Here is a 21,619-nt window from a genome sequence, read left to right as displayed (position 1 = left end):
CTTGCCTAATTGTTCTCGGTAGGACTTCCAATACTATGAACACAAGTTGAGTAAAAGTAGTGAGAAAAATTACGGCATAGGGAATATAGTCAATAACACTGTAATAACATTTTATTGTGACAGATGATAACTACACTTATCATGGTGAGACGTGAGCAATACATAGAATTATTGAATCACTATGTTGTATGCCTGAAACTAATATAACATTTTATGTAAACTATATTTTAGTAAACAAAACAAAACAAAAAAACTGGCAAGAATAGGCATCCTTGTCTTGTTCCTGATCTTAGAAGAAAAGCTTTCAGTTTTTCCCCATTGAGCATATATGTGGCCTTTCGTATATGGCCTTCATTAAGCTGAGGTATGTTTCTTCTGTACACACTTTGTTGAGAGGTTTTTTTTAATCATAAATGGATGTTATCTATCATAAATTGATGTTTGGCAGTTTCTATCAATTTAAATATATATCCCAGCAATCCCATTTCTAGGTATTCAACTAGGAGAAATGAAAATATATGTCCACACAAATACCTGTACATAAATATTTATAGCAGCTTCACTCATAATCACCAAAACCCAGGAAACTTCAATAGTTTATCAATTGGTAAATATACAAACATTACATTCATGTAATGGAATAATACTCATCAATAAAAATAAACACACTGCATGCAAAAAGTTGATGAATGTAAAGTATAATATGCTATGTGAAAGAAGCCAGACTCAAATGAGCTTCATATGTTATGATTCCATTTACATGACAACCTAGAAAAGGCAAAACTTTAGAGTCAAAGAATAGATCAGGGGTCACCAGGAATGAGGGTTAGCGAAATGGATGGACTACAAAAGGACACAAAGAAACTTCTGTGGTGATACAGTCTATGTGCTGTTTAGTAATGGTTACATGACATTATTTTTAAGAATTCAAAAAACAATATACCTAAAAAAAGGTGAATTTTACTACACGCAAGTTATACTGCAATAAATATAAATTTGCTCCTCAAAAATATAGTCAAGAGAGTAGTTGAGAATACATAAAAACAGAAAAGATAGGTATAAAATCCACTTTGCTAGGTTGGTCAAAAGTTTTAAAGTTGTCTTCTTTTTATTTTTCAAATTTTTATTCAAATTCTAGTTAGTCAACATATAGTGTACTATTGGTTTCAGTAGAATTTAGTGATTCATCACTTACATATGACACCCAGTGTTCAACGTAACAAATGCCCTCAATACCCATCATCCTTTTAGCCCATCCCCCGCCCACCTCCTTCCACCAACCCTCAGTTTGTTCACTATAGTTAAGACTCTTCATATGGTTTGCTTCTCTCTTTCCCCCACCTTCCCCTATGTTCATTCGTTTTGTTTCTTAAATTCCACATGTGTGAAATCATAGGTATTTGTCTTTCTCTGCCTGACTTATCTCACTTAGCATAATCCAGTCTGGTTCCATCCACATTGTTGCAAATGGCAAGATTTCATTCTTTTGATGGCTGAGTAATATTCCATTACATATACATATACATACACCATAACTTCTTTATTCATTCATCAATCCATGGACATTTGGGTTTTTCCCATAATTTGGCAATTGTTGACAATGCTGCTATAAACATCAGGGTGCATGTGGCCCTTCAAATTAGTATTTGTATACCTTTTGTGTAAATACCTAGTAGTGAAATTGCTGGGTCATAGGGTAGTTCTATTTTTAACTTTTTGAGGAAACTCCATTATTGTCTTCCACAGTGGCTGCACCAATTTGCATTCTAAAAATTATTTTCTCATTGTTTATAATATTCTAATAAATTCAGGTCAGATATACCTAGTGAATAATCTCAGAGAACAGTATATAATCTAATATTTTTCTAGCACTATCAAAGTAAAACCACCCATAACTTTGAGTTTGGGGTAAATTTAGCAGTCTTTGCCATATAATTCAAACACAAGTTATATAAACTAATACTGTATTGTTTTATCTTTAAAAAAATTTAATGTTTGTTTATTTTTGAGAAAGAGAGAGACAGGGAAACCGAGAGCGAGTGGGGGAGGAGCAGTGAGGGAGGGAGACACAGAATCCGAAGCAGGCTCCAGGCTCTGAGCTGTCAGCACAGACCCTGATGGGGGGCTCCAACTCACAGACCACAAGATCATGACCTGAGCCGAAGTCTGACGCTTAAACAACTGAGCCACCAAGGTGCCCCTATATTGTTTTATCTTTATATTGTTTCTTACTTACCTGTGCTTTATCTAATCCTGTGTGTTTTTTAAAAGATGTTTTAAAAAACATCTTTTTTTTAAAAACATCTTTGTTTGTTTGTTTGTTTACTATTTTAGGGAGAGAGAGAGCACAAGCTGGGGAGAAGGATGAAGGGAGAGAGGAAATCTTAAGCAGGCTTCATACTCAGCGCGAATGGATGCAGGTTGAGCCCATGACCCTGGAATCATGACCTGAGCCGAAGTCAAGAGTCAGTTGCTCAACCAACTGAGTGACACAGACGCCCCAATCCTGTGTTGTTTTAACATGAAAACCACTGCCTGTCCTTCCACACAGAGCCAGTAGATACATATTAAGTGGAACTCACCTGAGGCTTTAGGCATGTTCAATGTATCACAGAACTTAATAAAAAAATTCTTCAAAGGTAATCTTGCCATTTTCTGTAATGCAAAGTAAAATGTAGATGAAGGAATTACTGCTTCTGAATTAATCTGTCAGCAGTTAATAGTCAAGTTATAACAAAGGTGAAAAGCCCGGGGGTCAGCCTGTACTGTTCCTTCTTCCTTAACTTCTGCATACATATGATTATCAATTTCTATTCAATTATTTCCAAATACTGCTTGAATATATCACTATATTAGTTAATGCCTATGCTATTACAATAGCATTGCTAAAAATCTATCGCATCAGTCTCATTTCTCTCCATTTATTTTAAACAATGCAGCAAGAGAGGTCTTTCTCTTTAAAAAAAAAATCTGGTTACTCCTCTGAATAAAACCCTTCAGTAGCTCCTACTTGTCCAAAAACTACAAAAGCAAAACAAAACAAACACACGGTGGGCAGGCAAAGAGGCTATAGGCCAATATTCCTTACAAATGTGTTAACATCTAAGTGAAATTCTAGAAAATAGGGTTTAGCAGTATAAGCAGAAACTAAAGTTCTAGATACCTTTAGGACATGCATTTTCACTGAGGGTGATAGGCTTTCAGGAAGGAAAACAGGTTCTTGGAGGGGAAAAAATCTTAGCCATTACAATGGTTTGTGGCCACAGTACATAAGCAAATATTTATTTTTGGCATTAAACATTCATAGCGTGTGGGATGGTGAAAAAGACAAAAATGTCTAAAAAGTCTCCTTAGGGGAGTGATATTTTTTTTTAAAGGTTAAGAAACACTACTTTTAGGATAATGGTAACCACCTAAATTTACTCTGGAGAAATCTAAGAAAAAGGCTTAGAAATCCATAGGACCAAAGATGGCATCTTGATGTGGAACTCAGTGCACAGAATTTGGTGGTGAAGGAAAAGAAAGAAGCAGTTAAAGATGAAGTCCCTACTAAACAGTATCAAAATGTCAGAAGGCTCACTACCCCCACCTCCCACCCTCTGCCCCAAAGGTGCCATTAAAGTAAACGGACTTCATTTACTTCAGTAGAAACTGAAGACAGAGCTCCACACTGAATGTGCCACCCAACACCCTCAACTCTTTCAACAAATCAGGATAGAAATGGACAAAGGAAGATCTGAGATGGGAGCCAACAACTCAGAAAATAGACTGTGTAGAAAGACCAAGTCAGCTCCAAAATAAAGACTCAAGTAAAGTAAAGGTACACAAGGTAGAATGGATATGACAAACTATAGTAAGGGACATAAAGGATAGACATGAAAAGAACCAAAAGGAAAAAAAAAAAAAAAAAAGGAGGGGGAGAGAGAAAAGGAAGAAAAAAAAAAAAACCCAATGCAAAAAAAAAAAAAAAAAAAAGTAGAAAAGTTTACAGCAGAAGTGACAGAGCCCAGAAATAAACCCCACATATGCTCAACTAATATTTGACGAGGCAGCCAAGAACATTCAATGGAGAAAGGATGGTCTCTTCAACAAATGGTGTTGGGAAACTGAATAACCACTTGGGATACTCCCCAAAATTACCTCAAAATGAATTAAAGATTTAATTGTAAGATCTGATACTGTAAAGAAAACATAAGGAAACAGCTTTCAGACATTGGTCTTGGCAATGATTTTTTGGACATGACACCAAAAGCACAAACAACAAAAGCAGAAATCAACAAGTAGAACTAGATGCCATTTAAGATTTTTCTTTTTTTTAATGTTTATTTATTTGTGAGAGAGAAAGACACAGAGCATGAGCAGGGAGGGGCAGAGAGAGAGGGAGACACAGAAACTGAAGCAAGCTCCAAGCTGTCAGCACAGAGCCCGACATGGTGCTTGAACTCAAGAATCATGAGATCAAGACCTGATGTCGAAAGCTTAACTGGCTGTAGTCGGACGCTTAACCGACTGAGCCACCCAGGCACCCCAGAACTACATTCAACTTAAAAACTTTTGTACAGCAAAAGAAACAATCGGCAAAATGAAAAGGCAACCTACAGAATGAGAGAAAATATTTGCAAACCATATATCTGATAAAGGATTATTATCCAAAATATATAACAAAGAATTCACACAGCTCAATAACAAACAAGCAAATGAACTATTTTAAAAATGGGCAGAGCAATAGAATAGGCATTTTCCCAAAGAAGACATCCAAATGACCAACAGGTGCATGAAAAGGTGTTCAACATCACTAACCATCAGGGAAATGCAAATCATAACCACAATGAGATATTGCTCAAACCCGTTAGAATGGCTATCATCAAGAAGACCGGAGATAAGGATTTGTGATGATGTGGAGAATGGGAACCCTCATACACTGTTGGTGGCAATGTAGATTGGTGCAGCCACTATGGACAATAGTATAGAAATTCCCCTCAAAATTAAAAATAGAACTACGATATGAACCATCAATTCCCCTTACAAGTGTATATTCAAAGGAAACGAAAACAGGATCTTGAAGACATACTCCTGTGTCTATTTCAGCATTATTCACAATAGCTAAAATATGGAAACAATCTAAGTGCTCATCAACAGATGAATAAACAGAGGTAGTGTGAAAATAGACAACAGAATATTTTTCAGCCATGAGAAAGAGAGAAATCCTGTCATTTGCGACAAGATGGTAGGATCTTGAAGTCCTTATGCTTAGAGGAGATAAGCCAAAGACAAATGTTGTATATATCGCTAATATGTGGAATCTAAAAAAGCCGATCTCACAGAAAGAGAGCAGAATGGTGGTTACCAAGGACTTAGGGGGTGGGGTGATTGGGGAGATACTGTTAAAAAGTACAAATTTGCAGTTAAAATGAATAAATTCTGGAAATCTAATGCTGTGCTGATCTAATACTGTATTACATAATTGAAAGTTGCTAAGAGACTAGATCTTAAATGTTCTCACCACAAAAAAAGAAATTGTGATAATTACGTGATGTGATAGAGGTGTTAGATAACATTACAGTGATAATTATATTGCAATATATAAATGTATCAAATCAACACATTGGACACTCTAAACTTACATAATGTTATTATATGCCCATTATATCTCAATTTTACAAAAAGGAAAAGAAAAACTCTGTGGAGGTGGAGTGGGGGGAAAAAAAAGCTCTAAGTCACTAATATTGAGGATGAAAATGAAGGTATCATTACAGATGAAGCAGAAATCAAAAAAGATAAAAAGCAGATGTCAAGGACAACTTTATCCAATACATTTGAAAAGTCAGATGAAGTGGACAAATTCCTATAAAGACACAGCCTGCCAAAATTGACAGGAAAATAGAATATTTTCTTGGTAATACCATACAATTTCAGAAATTAAATCAATAGTCCAGAATTTTTCCATAAATAAAACTCTAGGCCCATAAGGCTTCACCTGTGAGTTCTGCTTAACATTTGAGGAAGAAAAAAAATCTCTTACAGAGAATAGGAAAGTAAAGAATATTCCCCAACTCTTTTGAAAACGTAACAAAAATGATATTCAACAATACCAGTCATTAAAATAACGCAGTTATTTTGTACATTTATAAACATCTGCTTCCTTGAGCCAATGCCGCAGGCAACACCCCCTGAGGTATTCCTGGATATCAGCATAGTTTACCTTCCAAAGGGTTAACACGTGGCGAAGGGCCTCACGGACTCTGTTGTACTCTGTGCATGGCATTCTGACTGAATACTGCCCGTGCCAGTCAGTTCACAAAGTGACCTCATCTCCCAAGTACCACCACCCACAGGGATAAAGTAGGCCCAGACTCACCCATCTGTTCAGTTTCACAGAGCTCAGGCTTGGCACACTATGGTGGCACTGGTGCTCACCAGTCATCTCACTGCAGCGCCCCCCCCCCCCCCCAGGGTGCCCTCCATTGCTGTATATCCCATCCATACATCTCCCATCCCCACTGGTAGATGATGGCCTTTACAACTAGATGCATTCAGACTACTAACCATGTTCAGGTCCATGTCTTAATACTTCATCAAGTAAAACATTAGCTGCATGAAAGTCATTGTTCATCAATAATGCCTTGAGGCTAGAGACATCAATTAGATCATTCTGGAGAATTTGAATAGTAATGAAGAGTAGCTGTGTAACTGAGAAAAAAAAAAAAAGAGCAAAAACGTGCTTCAACAGCAGAAATAAGAGTACATTGTTCACTTTCACTTAATGGGCTTGAGTTGCATAAAAGAACTTTACATGAAATTACTAGTAGTTTTAAAAACCATTGTGTAGGGGCGCCTGGGTGGCGCAGTCGGTTAAACGTCCGACTTCAGCCAGGTCACGATCTCGCGGTCCGTGAGTTCGAGCCCCGCGTCAGGCTCTGGGCTGATGGCTCGGAGCCTGGAGCCTGTTTCTGATTCTGTGTCTCCCTCTCTCTCTGCCCCTCCCCCGTTCATGCTCTGTCTCTCTCTGTCCCAAAAATAAATAAAAAATGTTGAAAAAAAAAAAAAAAAAAAACAAAAAAACAAAAAAAACCATTGTGTATTGTAACAGCTAGCAGTTACTGAACACTAAGTGCTGGAGACTCTTCTGAGTACTTCTACTTTACCTACTTAAGTCTATTATTACCTATAATAATTCCAAGATAGGCATTATTATCCCCATTTTTCAGATGAAGGAATTGAGGTTAGTGAGATTTAAAAAAAAAATTTAATGTTTATTTATTTTTGAGAGAGACAGACAGACAGACAGACCACGAGCGGGGAAGGGTCAGAGAGAGACAAAGATGCAGAATCTGAAGCAGGCTCCGGGTTCGGAGCTGTCAGCACAGACTCCAACGTGGGGCTCAAACTCACTAACCGCGAAATCATGACCTGAGCTGAAGTTGGGCGCTTAACCAACTGAGCCACCCAGGCGCCCCGAGGTTTGTGAGGTTAAGTGATTTACTAAAGAATACACTGGTATTAAGTGGCAGGGCCAGGATTCAAATCCAGGCACGATATTTCCAAAGCCCATGCTCTTAACTACTGTGCCTTTCAAGTAGACGTATGTAACTGGTCAACCATGATGCCTACAGCTACATAATACTTCATATGTGGACCCTGAAATAATTGTGAAGCATTACAAAGAAGTTTACATCAAAACTTTATTGCCTTATTTCACTTAAAGTTATGTTACAGAGACAAAATAAGAAGAAGAAGAAGGTGCTGTTTCTGTAAGTCGTGCTCTTTATATTTATCTTATAGCCCCACAAATCTTGACAGCCTTGGTCACTTTCCAATGCCTTCAAACAGTTGTGGTTGTTGATGCTGTTTAATTTAATCCACATTTTACTAGCTGTTCTCAGCAGGAGGGTTGGTTTCACATAAGCTACTCCATCATAGTCAGAAGTAGAACCAGGTAACTCAAGCTTTATAGGTAAATTTGATGCCCTGCTCTGGTTGAAAATTACTGTTTAGGTTATTACTTTACTACAAAGCTATAGTGATTAAGACCATGTGGCATAAGAATAAATAAAAATCAATGGAATGGAACTGGGAGTCTAGAAATAAATCCATACATTTCTGATCAATTGATTTTTTACAAGGATGGCAAAACCATTTATTTAAGGGGGAAAAGAATGATCTTGTCAACAAATGATGCTGGGGTAACTGGCTATCTGCATGCCAAAGAATTAAAGTGGACTCCCATCTCACACCACATACAAACATTAACTCAAAATGAATCAAAGATTGAAATTAAAAGGCTAAAACTATAAAATTCTTAGAAGAAAACATTAGTATAAATCTTAATCATCTTGGATTATGTTTAGACATGATATCAAAAGAAGTGACAAAAGAAAATATAAACTGGATTTCACCCAATTTAAAAACGTTTGTGCTTCAAAGGACACCACCAAGAAAGCGAAAAGACCCATAAAATTAGAGAAAAGATTTGCAAATCATCTATCTGATAAAGCTATAGTATCCAGGACATAAGAACCCTAACAACGTGACAAATAACCCAATTTTAAAATAAGCAAAGGGTACATATCTCTAAATGGCCAGTAAACACATGTAAAGATGTTCAAAGTTATTAGCCATCAGAAAAATGCAAAACAAAACCACGGTGAGATACTTGTGAGACTAGGCTAGAATAAAAAAGACAGACAATGTAACAAGTACTGACAAGGATTTAAAAACTTTTTTTTTATTTTTTAATGTTTTTATTTATTTTTGAGACAGAGACAGAGCATGAACGGGGGAGGGGCAGAGAGAGAGAGGGAGACACAGAATCGGAAGCAGGCTCCAGGCTCTGAGCCATCAGCCCAGAGCCTGACGCGGGGCTTGAACTCACGGACCGCGAGATCATGACCTGAGCCGAAGTCGGACGCTTAACAACTGAGCCACCCAGGCACCCCAGTACTGACAAGGATTTAAAGAAATGTACAATGCTGTTGGGAATGTAAAATGGGGCAGCTGCTTTGGAAAATGTTCCAGCAGCTCCTCAAGTTGAATGTAAAGTTACCACGTGACCCAGCAGTTCCATTCCTAGGTAGGTACCTGAGAGAAATGTAAATGTACGTCCACACAAAAACCTGTACTCAAAAAAATGTACACATGTTCATAACAGCATTATTCTTAGTGGCCAAAAAAGGGAAACAACCCAAATGTCTATGAACTGATAAATGGCCAAAGAAAATGTGGTATAACCACAGAATATTATTCTACCACGAAAAGGAATAAAGTACTCATTTATGTTATAATGCAGGTGAACCTTAAAAACAGTATGCTGGGGCGCCTGGGTGGCTCAGTCGGTTGAGCGGCCGACTTCAGCTCAGGTCATGATCTCATGGTTTCGTGGGTTCGAGCCCCATATCGTGCTGACAGCTCAGAGCCTGGAGCCTGCTTCAGATTCTGTGTCTCCCTCTCTCTCTGTCCCTTCCTCGCTCTCTCTCTCTCAAAAATAAACATTAAAAATTAAAAAAAAAAAAAAACAACAGTATGCCAAATGAAAGAAGCCAGACACAAAAAGCCACAAATTATATAATTCTAGTTATATGATGTTCAAAAATCAACACAGATAGAAAGCAGACTAGTGGTTGTCAGTGGCTGGGGAGAGTGGGGAAATAAGCACTACAGGGTACAGGGGTTTTTTTGACGTGATGAAAATGTCCCAGAATTAGAGTGTGATGGTTGCACAACTTTGTGAATATACCAAAAACCACTGAATTGAACACCTTAAAAGGATGAGATTTGGGGCTCCTGGGTGGCTCAGTCGGTTAAGCAGCCGACTTCGGCTCAGGTCATGATCTCGCGGTCCGTGAGTTCGAGCCCTGCATCAGGCTCTGTGCTGACCGCTCAGAGCCTGGAGCCTGTTTCAGATTCTGTGTCTCCCTCTCTCTCTGACCCTCCCCCGTTCATGCTGTCTCTCCCTGTCTCAAAAATAAACATTAAAAAAATTTTTTTTTTAAAAAAAGGATGAGATTTTATGGTACGTGATTTATATCTCAGTAAAAATGTACATTTGATAAATAATGCCATTGATTATAAAGGTGTTCTAATTTTAGAGATATTCAAACGTGAAGAAAAAAAGACATTTGTTTCCCCAACGCATTTAGAAATACATTGTTGGCAGGGGTGTCTGCATTTGCGGAGAGTTCTTTGGTAGGTGTTCTCTGTAGACATGGGCGTTTAGGGAAAGATGCTGGTGTTGAAATGGTTTCCCTAATTTCAAGGAGCACGAGAGGAACTTTGGGGACAAAGACCAAGCAATTGTCTTTATGCAGCAGGGGCAAAATGATGTGGTTAGGCCACAGAAATGACATGGTAGTAAGAATGATACAGGGATTAATGGCCCAAGCATTTAAAGAAACTAGATAGATGAAGCTAAGATTTCTATAAATGAAATCAATGGCCAGTCCATTTGGGTAAACCTGAAAACTCCAAAGGCCTGTCTTGAGACAGCACAGAGGGTAGTGGTCCTTCACCCAATTTCCACACCTGATTTAATTCATAGATCCAGAACCCCTTGAGTGAAGAAAAATTTATCTCCTCTTGAGGAAGGACTTTATATTAACAGCAAAGGTATTTACTGTGTATCTTCTTCAACCCTGTTTTATTTCTTTTCCCTCCTTTATAACTTTGTCCCATTTTCACTTGTTTTTTTTTTTTTTTTTTTTATATCGCATAAGCTGCTTGAAATCCTTTTTGACACTATAGAGACTACAAATTAAACACTTGAAATCCATTTAGTGATTTTTTTTAAATGTGATTTCATTATCTTTATTTTACAGTCACTTCTTTAAACTGGAAGTATTCACTTACCTACGGACTCTTTGAAAGGTGGACTTCCTTTAATTCTTTCAAAGAAATCTTTTAAATTCACCTCATTATTATCTGGAAATATCAAAATCAAGCATATTGTCATTAAAACCCTGATACTCAGTCAGTACACAAAATAAAGGCTCTGATTAACAATACCTAAAATCTCATTCTACCTTATTTTCTCTCTCAAATGGCTGAAACTATTTCAATGTAATTTTTCATACTTTCAGGAACCACACCTATTGATCAGTTAATGATATTAATAGTTCACTTTTTTTGACTTCTTACTCAAAAGTAAGAACTTAAAATAACTTTTGAGTTCCTTATGTATACTAAGTATCCTTTTATGATGCTTCACATTTATTAACTAAAATATGCACAAGAATTCATTCTATAACATGCTTGATGTGCCTATCCTTAAAAGATGAAAGCAAAGAGAAATTAAATAACTTGTCTAGGTCACAAGAGCCAGAAAGTGCTCGAGGCTGTATTTGAACTAAGGCAGTCTAAGGCCAGAGGTGACAATGTTAACTATTGGGACACACACACACACACACACACACACACAGGAAATAAAATGCAGTAATGTAACCACAGCAGAAAATATAGGGCTATACCTACAATGAAAAGACTTTAACTTATAACAAAATGGCAAGCTGGGTAGCACAGGAATGATTACAAATTCCTAAAGATGCTGTATGAAATACTTTATTCTATAAATGCATTATCAAGTTGTATGAAAAGGAAATAATAAAACGTTAAGTGGGCACAGAGATCCAGAGGGGAAAACCAAGTGAATACTAAGCCTACAGCTATTTGGGGAAACATATTAGATCCAAAAGCAGCAAGGTGCTTGATTTAAATGTTCATGCATATTCATAAAAGAAATCTTGGGTCCTGCTACACGGAGAGTTTGAATTTAGATACCAAATGAAACTGGGATGCTTAAAGAATTTCAATCCAGTGAAAGGGAGATTAAAATATTATATTCACTGGCCCATGTAAACACCAGGGTGACCTAAATCTTCCCAATTTTGAGAGGCAGTGGGTAAAAAAGATCACCTGTGAAAAATCTCCTGCAACTCATGTGGGCTTAGGGTCTAAATTTATACCACTCTCATGATATGAAAAACTCCAGGTCAAAACATAAAAATTGATTGAGGTCAATAATAATCTATGGCAAAAGCAATAACCAATCAATGCTGGGGAGGTACTCTTAAACCTAAGACATGCTCATGGGATTCCCATAGAAAAAACAAGCTGGTTAAGATAAACCCCAAATAAAAAGCCACCTAAAACTGGTAAAACTCACCAGCTTCTAGAAGTATTCCCACACGATTTGACACTTAAGAGTGGATGTAAATAGGAAAGGAGATCAAGTTCACAATACATGAAGTCAAAGATGGAAAACAAAGATAAATATGTGACCACTTGGAAACAATGATCAAGACTAAATAATTATTCTTCTGAGATGTAATGAAACCTTGGGTGTTTCCTTTGGTTAAAAAAGCAGAATGGGACAAGCAAAATAAAAGGTGAAATTGGGTCTCCTCTGAAGAAAGACTGCAGATCAAAATGAAGCTGCTGATGTCATGTCTTTGTTTTATTACATAATGGTATTTTCCCACCCATGCTTACAAGAAATGAATGCTAATTATCTAAATAAGCATATGTAGAGTATGAACAGATAGATACGGTCAGTAAATAAATTAGCAGACTATTTTGGCTCTAATTTATATCAACCTAGGCCTCACTGCGACTGCCTTTAGCATTTTACCTCCATATAAAACACTCTAAAACTGGTTCCTATAAACAGGAAAAAATGAGCAGAATCTCAAGCCAAAAAAAATGCTCACCACCGATGTCACAATATTTAAGGGCTTCACTGACGTCCTCCTCAGCTAAATTAACATTCAAACTTTTCAGGGCATGCTCCAAGTTACGTATGCCAATCTTGCCATTATCAACACTTGTCAAGATATAAGCAGCTTCTTTAACTGCTACAAAGATAAATAAATATATATAAGATACTATTATTTTAAAAAATGCAAAATAGTTTGCCCAGAGTCCACTATAGGTGAACTCTCAATTTAAGTATATATATTTAACTAAAATCTCTGCAGAAAAAAAGCAAAGTATTTTCTACTTGTAACTGACAACCTATTTATTTCAAGCAGCATTTAAAAAAATTAAGGGCGCCTAGGTGGCTCAGTCGGTTAGGCATCCAACTTCAGCTCAGGTCATGATCTCATGGTTCCTGGGTTTAAGCCCCGCATTGGGCTCTGGGCTGAAAACTCAGAGCCTAGAGCCTGCTTCAGATTCTGTGTCTCTCTTTCTGCCCCTCTTCCACTTGTCCTCTCTCCCTCTCTCTCTCTCTCTCTCTCTCTCTCTCTCTCTCTGTCTCTTAAAACTAAACATTTTAAGAAAAGAAAAAATTAAACCAAAAAATTATATGCAGAATATGATGGGTTACCTGAATCCACTCATCCATTAAATACTGAGTAAGCTGTGACCCTTTCTTAAATAATAGTAACATCCTGTACATGTAGATCTAAAGACTTCTATCAACTGATGAAATAAACGAAAAAAAAATGCTAAAATTTGAGATTAAAGCTCTTGATCTCCAGGGCCACTACCAGTCTATATTGTGCTTTTGTGTGAATTGAAAAAAGGCACCCCTCTCTATGTATCAATTACAAAGAGGCATACCTTCCTCTAGGTAGCTGCAATCTAGCATTGGTGGTCCTAGCCTGGAGAGCACAGTGGAATGTAGAGCATTTCAGTCTCTACTTGTACCCTCTCAACCAGGCATCTTTGTGCAAGCACAACCCATACAACCAAATGTAGTCCTGTTGATACCACACCAATTTAAAATATAAAACATGATCATTACTGGGAGTTTCAATTTTTTGTCAATACCATTTCTCACCCCATTTCTCTCTCAACCCCAAAACGAAGTTGTCATGTATGTTTCCACAGTCCGAAAATCGTTGCATTATACTAACAGATCTAAACCTTCAGTTGGAAAGAATACCATAATACCATTTTAGACCTATATTCATTTTTACTAACATTTATCTTATAGCTACTAAGACCAACAATGAAAATTTCAGCCCTCTTAAAGAGTTTCCTTTAAATTCCTTGAAGACAGGGACTGAATTTGTCATGTCTGTAAATAAAATTATAATACATTATATAGTTGGTACTATGAGAAAAATGTGTGCCAGATATGAGCACTGAGCACTCAGATATAAAGCACTGAGACAGTTCACCTAACCTATAACTCTGAAAAGTCTTATGGGTTGAGGAGTGATGTTTGAGCTGAGTTTGGGGGGAAAATGTGAATTTGTTTGACAGAAAATATACAGAAAGGAAACAGCACATGCAAATATATGGAACCAAAAGCACATGGAAGATATGGAACCAATTTAAATTATAATAAGTAATATGGTTACAGAATAAATACAAATGCAGAAGTGATGAGAGATGAGGCTAATGAGATAAGAAGACAGATTTATTGTCATTCTTTAATTCCATAAATATTCACAATTATATAAGTCAATAATATAAAAGATTTGAAACAATGCCTAGCACAGTAAATATCATCTAATATTAGCTATTCAATTAGCTATTAATAAGGGGCTTCTGAAAGCCAAAATTGTGCTAGGATCTGGAGAAACAATGCTAGGACTTGTAGCAAAATGGAAACATGGTTCTTGGCCCAATGATGCTTCCAGGCACGTAAGAAAAAGAATCATTAACCAAATAATCAAAAATATGACTAGAAAACAACCAGATTTTAACATGGGCAGAAGACCTAAATAGACATTTTTCTGAAGAAGACATACAGATGGCCAACAGACACACGAAAAGATATTCATCACCAATCTCAGGGAAATGCAAATCAAAATAACAATGAGATATCACCTTACACGTGTCAGAATGACTAAAATCAAAAACATAAGAAGTAACAAGTGCTGGCGAGGACGTGGAGAAAAAGCAGCCCTTGTGCAATGTTGGTGGAATGTAAATTGGTACAGCTGATGTGGAAACAGTATGGAGGTTCCTCAAAAAGTAAAAACAGAAATACTATTTGACCCAATAATTCCACTACTGGGTATTTACCCAAAGAGAACAAAAACACTAACTCAAAAAGGTATATGCACCCCTATATGTTTATTGCCGCATTATTTACAACAGCCATGATATGGAAGTATCTCAACTATCTATCAATAGGTGAATGAATAAAGATGTGGTATATTATGGAATTTGACAAAACCATGGAAAAGAATGAGATTTTTTTTGCCATTTGCAACAACATGGATGGACCTAGAGGGTATTATACTAAGTGAAATATGTCAGACTGAGAAAGACAAACACCATATGATTGCACTCATATGTGGAATCTAAAAAACAAATAAAAAAAAGAAAAGCAAAATCAGACCTATAAATACAGGAACAAACTGATGGTGGCCGGAGAGAAAGGGGGATAATGGGTAAAAGGGGTAAAGGAGAGTAGGAGATACAGGTTTCCAGGAATGTAATGACTATGTCATGGGAATAAAAGGCACAGGAAAGGGAATATAGTCAGTGATATTGTAATATTGTTGTATGGTGACAAATAGCTATGTTTGTGGTGAGCATAGCAAAATGTATAGAGAATCACTACACCTGAAACGAATATAACATTGTGTGTCCACCGTACTCAAATAAAAAAAGTTTAATGAGAAATTATATTATTTTGGTCTTAATGAATTAAGATAATTCAAAGTTCTCTAATATTTTTGCTACTTTTTTTCCTAAGTAAGCTCTACACCCAACATGGGGCTTGAACTCATGACCCTGAGGTCAAGAGTTGCATGTTCTACCAACTGAACCAGTCAGATGCTCCTACTTTTGTCACTATATAAGCTAAAATATATTGAGCATTTCTAGTGTCATTTAAAAAAATATTAATGGGTATTTATAGTATGAAGTAAATGCTATGAAAAAGACATAGTTTAATGAAAGCTTATAATAAAAGAAGCTGACCTCGACTAGCAGATAATGACAGGCTCCCTAGAGGAAATTGACATTCATTCAATTTTTTTTTTAATGTCTATTTTTGAGACAGAGAAGGAGACACAGAATCTGAAGCAGGCTCCGTGCTCTGAGCTGTCAGCACAAAGCTCAGCACAGGGCTCAAACTCACAGACTACGACATCATGACCTGAGCCAAAGTGAGACACTTAACCAACTGAGTCACCCAGGCACCCCATCACTCATTTGAAAGATGAGTAAACATTAACTAGGCAAAGAGTGTCAGGGAAAACTATTCCAGGGAACAAAATACGCAAAAGCTTTGTAGTTGGAGTTCTAAGGAAATGAAAGAAAGCCATTGTACTTGAAAATGCAGAAAGCAAGGGTAATGGTACAAAATTATACCAGAGAGCTAGGACATGCAGGATTTTGATCTTTAACAACAATGAAAAATGTTTAAAGAGTTGAAAATAGGGGGACATCACACAATCAGATTACTTTTTTGAAAAAAAAAAAATTACTCTGGCTGGAGTGGGAAGAATGGACTAGGAATCCATTGGCACCTGGCAATGATCCTAAAAAATAACTCCTTCATAGGGAATGCTTTCTTGTATACATATATAAAGTCCTTACCATCTGCTGTTGGTAGTTTCAGATTTGAAGACAAAGCCTCTTTCCTAAAGTCTGCAAATTTAAATAGAGAGATTATGCCATAAGGAACAGCATCCTGATTTTACCCAGTTTGGAAGAAAACCAATGGATAAATTACATACTTCATTTCTCAATAACATTTAGCATTGACCATCCCCTTCTTCTCAAAATCCTCCACTAGCTTCCAGAATAACGTTCTCTACTCATCTTCCTCTTACTTCTTAGACTCCATGGATTCGTCAAGCTCCACCAAGCTTCTTAAATGTGGCTGAGATTCTAATGTTACAAATGCTTCCTTTATCCCTAAGAGAACAGCTTAATCCCCAGGCTCATATATTCAATAACGTGTTTAATTATTAGTCTGAATTGTCCTTTTTTAGTCCTGCCTGCCTACCTATCTATCTAATTCTGGAGCTTTTCCTAAGGACAAGGTGCAGTTATACGCTTCATCCTATACATTTTCTACACAAATGCAAATTGATACAGAGATCTATTTGAGGGACAAGTGATAGAAACAAAATATGTCCATTTGCATAGATGGACCACATCGCAGTTAGAGAGCAGTTTAGAATAACTCACAACTAGTACAGGTATTACCTTGAAGCAAAAGGAGGTTAGAATCAAGATACATTATATTTACATTAATTTTTAAAATGTGATCCAAGCAGGATTAAAAAAATATAACTAACCTATTAAAAAGTACTTTCAAAATAGTAGGTTTGGCAATTTTACAAGATAACTCTAAAACAGAATTTCTCAACCTGAGCAAAATTACATTTGGGGCCAGCTAATTATGTGGGGGAGTGCTGTCCTATACATTATAGGGTGGTTAGTAGCATCCCTCACCTCTACTCACCAGATCCCAGCATTCCTCCCCCATCAGTTTTGACAATCTAAACTGTCTTTGCAGATTGCCAGTTTTCCCTGAGACACAGATCTGATCTCATTTTTTAGCTGAAGTTAAATTTAAAGGCAGGGGATGGCTTTCCAAGTATTGATAAAACCCATCTGGGTATATCCCAGATAAGAATATGGATGGATCAGGTAAATTCTTTGTAAATAGAGCAAATAGCCAGATCAACACTTACACAGAATGTTATATAGACCAATGGTTTAATTGTTCAACAATAACTTGTATTTTTCAAAGAGTCTGTCACCTAAAAGAAAAAGAAAGCTAGACAACTATTAGGACCTCTCTAAAATTCATAAAAGGAAAGGGATTAACTTTGAAATGAAATTACTCTAGAAAGAAACATTTTAAAGCCATATGACAACGTATATAAATACTTTCAGACCAAGTTTACAATGCAGTCCAAGAGATCATCCAGGAATTTGATACTGTAATAACTAAATCTCCGTGAATATAGAATATAAGATATATCTCTAAATCTGATCTGTAGTAAATTGCATTTCAATACATTTACAGTAGTATTTAGGAACTAAGTATTAAGATTTAATTAATTAGTATTTGGTAAAATATTTTAAAACCTTGGATAAAATTTTAGAAGAAATTTTTATTACAAGTTGCTGGTTATCTGCTCAATCAACTCACCGTCGAGCAAGGAATCATCCAACACTTCTTGAAAACTATTATCAGTGAAATAAATTCTATTGGTGTTTCCAAGTACATCTGCATAGTTGTCCTTGCCAGACTGATCACTTTCTTCCATACATTCCAATGTACCGATGATGTCATTCAATACTACAAACACAGAGAATATACATGCAACATGTAATTCAGTCCATGGATCTAAATTTTTGGAACATAACAGTAAAACTGATGGATTCTTCCAGTTTTGCACTGTCCAAAATGGCAGCCACTACCCACATGTGGCCATTTAAAAAGGTAGAGCAATCCGTTCTCCACTATAGTTTTCTATAGCCCCTTATCTTTATTCTTAAAATTATTTTGTTAAAACTCTGGGTTCTGCGTGGGCTATTCCTTTATGAACAAAAAAGTGTGCCAAAGTTTCTCTAGTGATTCTATTAACGAGCTCACCATTTCATAAAAAATACCCTCCATTCGTCACACCTGCTCCCAAACTCCAATCCTTCCCTTTCTACTTTCTTTCCCTACACCCCTTGCTCCTGTCAGCTCACTTTACCCAATTTAGAGAATCAGCAAAGCCTATTATGTTTAGCATGATAATATCAAACATCTGAACTAGGAAATCCATGACTGACCACCCCCCCCTTAATTAAAATTAAAACAAACAAAAACCTCTTCACATTTCTAAAGTACATGTCTAAAAAAATAATCTTTCAGAATTCATTAAGAGAAATATATAATAAATTACTTTAAAATTAGCTAATTTATGTGAAAGTATAATTTAATATATTATGTTGTTCCATGAGTTAGTCATTAGTCATTGGTAAGAAGTTTCAAAAATAGGCCATGTGAGGAATGGTTGAAAGGAAATCTGAGTCCAGAGAAAAGATGATTCAACATAAAAGAAAGAAAATATAAGAGCTCTCCTCCCATCCCTGGAGGGCTACTGACGGGGAAGAGTCCAAATGTTAAGTTTGGGAATGGAATTATAAGGCAGGATTTCCATCAAATATGTGGAACAATTGACTAGTTCTACAGCTGTCCAAAAATTATGGAATGCGCTGCTTCAAAGAGTCATAAGGATTTCCAAGACAAACAGTAGGATGAGTGTCCCTTACGATTAGCCTGTCCCTGAAGCCCACTAATGTGTTTTTTTAATTTTTTTTTAATGTTTATTTCTGAGACAGAGAGAGACAGAGCATGAGTGGGAGAGGGGCAGAGAGAGAGGGAGACCCAGAATCTGAAGCAGACTCCAGGCTCTGAGCTGTCAGCACAGAGCCCGACACGGGGCTCGAACTCACAAACCGCGAGATCATGACCTGAGCCAAAGTCGGACGCTCAACCAACTGAGCCACCCAGGCACCCCTAATGCGGTTTTTAAATAAACATGTAAAAATCGAAAAAACTCCGTATCTAATTAACACAGAAACTATCAAATCCTCTACTATAGACCTCATTCTCTGACCACAGTAAACTAAAAATAAACAACAAAGAGAGGACAATAATGAAATTCAAATTCAAATTTAAAATTTTTAAATTCATTTAAAATTTTTCAAATAATTGCTTTAAAATTTAAGGTTTTTCTCTTAGGCAACTCTTACATCAAGGAGAAAATCAAAATACAACTGAATATGCTTAGAAAAAAACAAGAATAAAGACTTTGATAAACCAAAGTCTTACTGAAATGAAAATTGATAGTCTTAAACATTTATTTCTCAGTAAGAAGAAAAAAGTAAGTTCATAATTTAAACAACTTAGAAAAACTACAAAATGGACAAAAGGGAACAATAGAAAGGACATCCTAAAGATAAAAGCAGAATTTTTTTTTTACTACAAATAGAAACACTAAAGATAAATCTAAGATGTAGAGCTTTAAAAAGAGAGATAATTAAAAGATCTGCTAGGAAATCTAGAAGAAGATATATATATATATATGTGTATATATGTGTGTATATATACACACATATACACACACACACACACACACACAAATATATATATACAAATTTAAGAATGAGAAAATAACCAGACACAAAAAAATCAAAAGAATTATCACTGCATAGGATTGTACTAATATTCCCAAAAAACACTTGAATAAAATAAATTTCCTAGGAGAATAAAAATTACCAAAACTGACAAAATAAAACAGAGGATGGCAATAAGCAGTCCACCAAAATCAAAGTCAAAGATGAATAATAAACTAGAAAAAAAATGGCAATAGACAAGACAGAACATTAATGTCCCTTATATATAAAGAGCTATTTAAAAAAAAAAAAAGAGCTATTTATAAATTCATATGAAAAAGACAATCTAATTAAAATAAAAGAAAAGCATATTCGACAATCATATGAAAAATGTTTTACCTCACTAGTCATTAAAGACATGCATATTAAAACAATAATAGAATTCTTTTACCAGCAGAATTTTCAATAAATAATATCCATTACTGATAAAAGTGTGAATTTTTACAAACTTTTTGGAGGATAATTAAGCAGTAGCTGTTAACATCTCACATCTGCATATATTTCAGTCTAGCAGTGTGACTTCTGAGGGTTTTATCCCCCAGGAGAACTTTATGCACATATATACATACAACAATGCTCATCAAAATGTTTCAGTGGTGAAAAATTGGCAAATTTTCAGATTTTTAATTGGCAAATATCATCAAAAGTGTTGTGGATAAAATGACAGTACATCCCCCAAATGGAATATTATTGCAGTCTTTAAAAAGAATGAGGTTGCGGGGCGCCTGGGTGGCGCAGTCGGTTAAGCGTCCGACTTCAGCCAGGTCACGATCTCGCGGTCCGTGAGTTCGAGCCCCGCGTCAGGCTCTGGGCTGATGGCTCGGAGCCTGGAGCCTGTTTCCGATTCTGTGTCTCCCTCTCTCTCTGCCCCTCCCCGGTTCATGCTCTGTCTCTCTCTGTCCCAAAAATAAATTAAAAAAAAGTTGAAAAAAAAAAAAAAAAAAAGAATGAGGTTGTTTATGATACAATGGAACATGGAACAATATCTAAGATACACTGTTAATTTCTTTAAACCTGCAAGTCGTGGAATATTATGGACATGGTAATTTTATTTTAAATTTTTTTTTTAACGTTTTATTTATTTTTGAGACAGAGAGAGACAGAGCATGAACGGGGGAGGGGCAGAGAGAGAGGGAGACACAGAATCGGAAGCAGGCTCCAGGCTCTGAGCCATCAGCCCAGAGCCTGACGCGGGGCTCGAACTCACGGACCGCGAGATCGTGACCCGGGCTGAAGTCGGACGCTTAACCGACTGAGCCACCCAGGCGCCCCCATGGTAATTTTATTTTAATTAGTTAATTATTAATTAATTGATTGATTTATTTAGAGAACAAGCAGGGGCAGAGAGAGAAGAAAACAGAGGATCTGAAGTGGGCTCTGTGCTGACAGCAGAGAGCCCAATGTGGGGCTTGAACTCACAAACCATGAGATCATAACCTGAGCCAAAATCAGACATTTAACCAACTGAGCCACCCAAGTGCGTCTAATTTTTAAATAATATCAGAATACACAAATATTCATAGATTCAAATAAA

At 36.4% G+C, this 21,619-nt stretch overlaps 1 pseudogene; it reads right to left on the bottom strand.

The window, feature by feature from the left end:
* Window positions 1–6,541: 6,541 nt before the first annotated feature.
* Window positions 6,542–21,619, bottom strand: part of LOC144615173 (EF-hand calcium-binding domain-containing protein 13-like) — a 99,209-nt pseudogene continuing 84,131 nt past the window's right edge.

Source organism: Panthera onca (assembly GCF_046562875.1).
Source record: "Panthera onca isolate mPanOnc1 chromosome E1 unlocalized genomic scaffold, mPanOnc1 haplotype 2 h2.Chr16_ul_9, whole genome shotgun sequence".
Taxonomy (NCBI): domain Eukaryota; kingdom Metazoa; phylum Chordata; class Mammalia; order Carnivora; family Felidae; genus Panthera; species Panthera onca.
The sequence above is the reverse complement of the archived record's forward strand: the minus strand, read 5'-3'. Positions and strand labels throughout refer to the sequence as shown.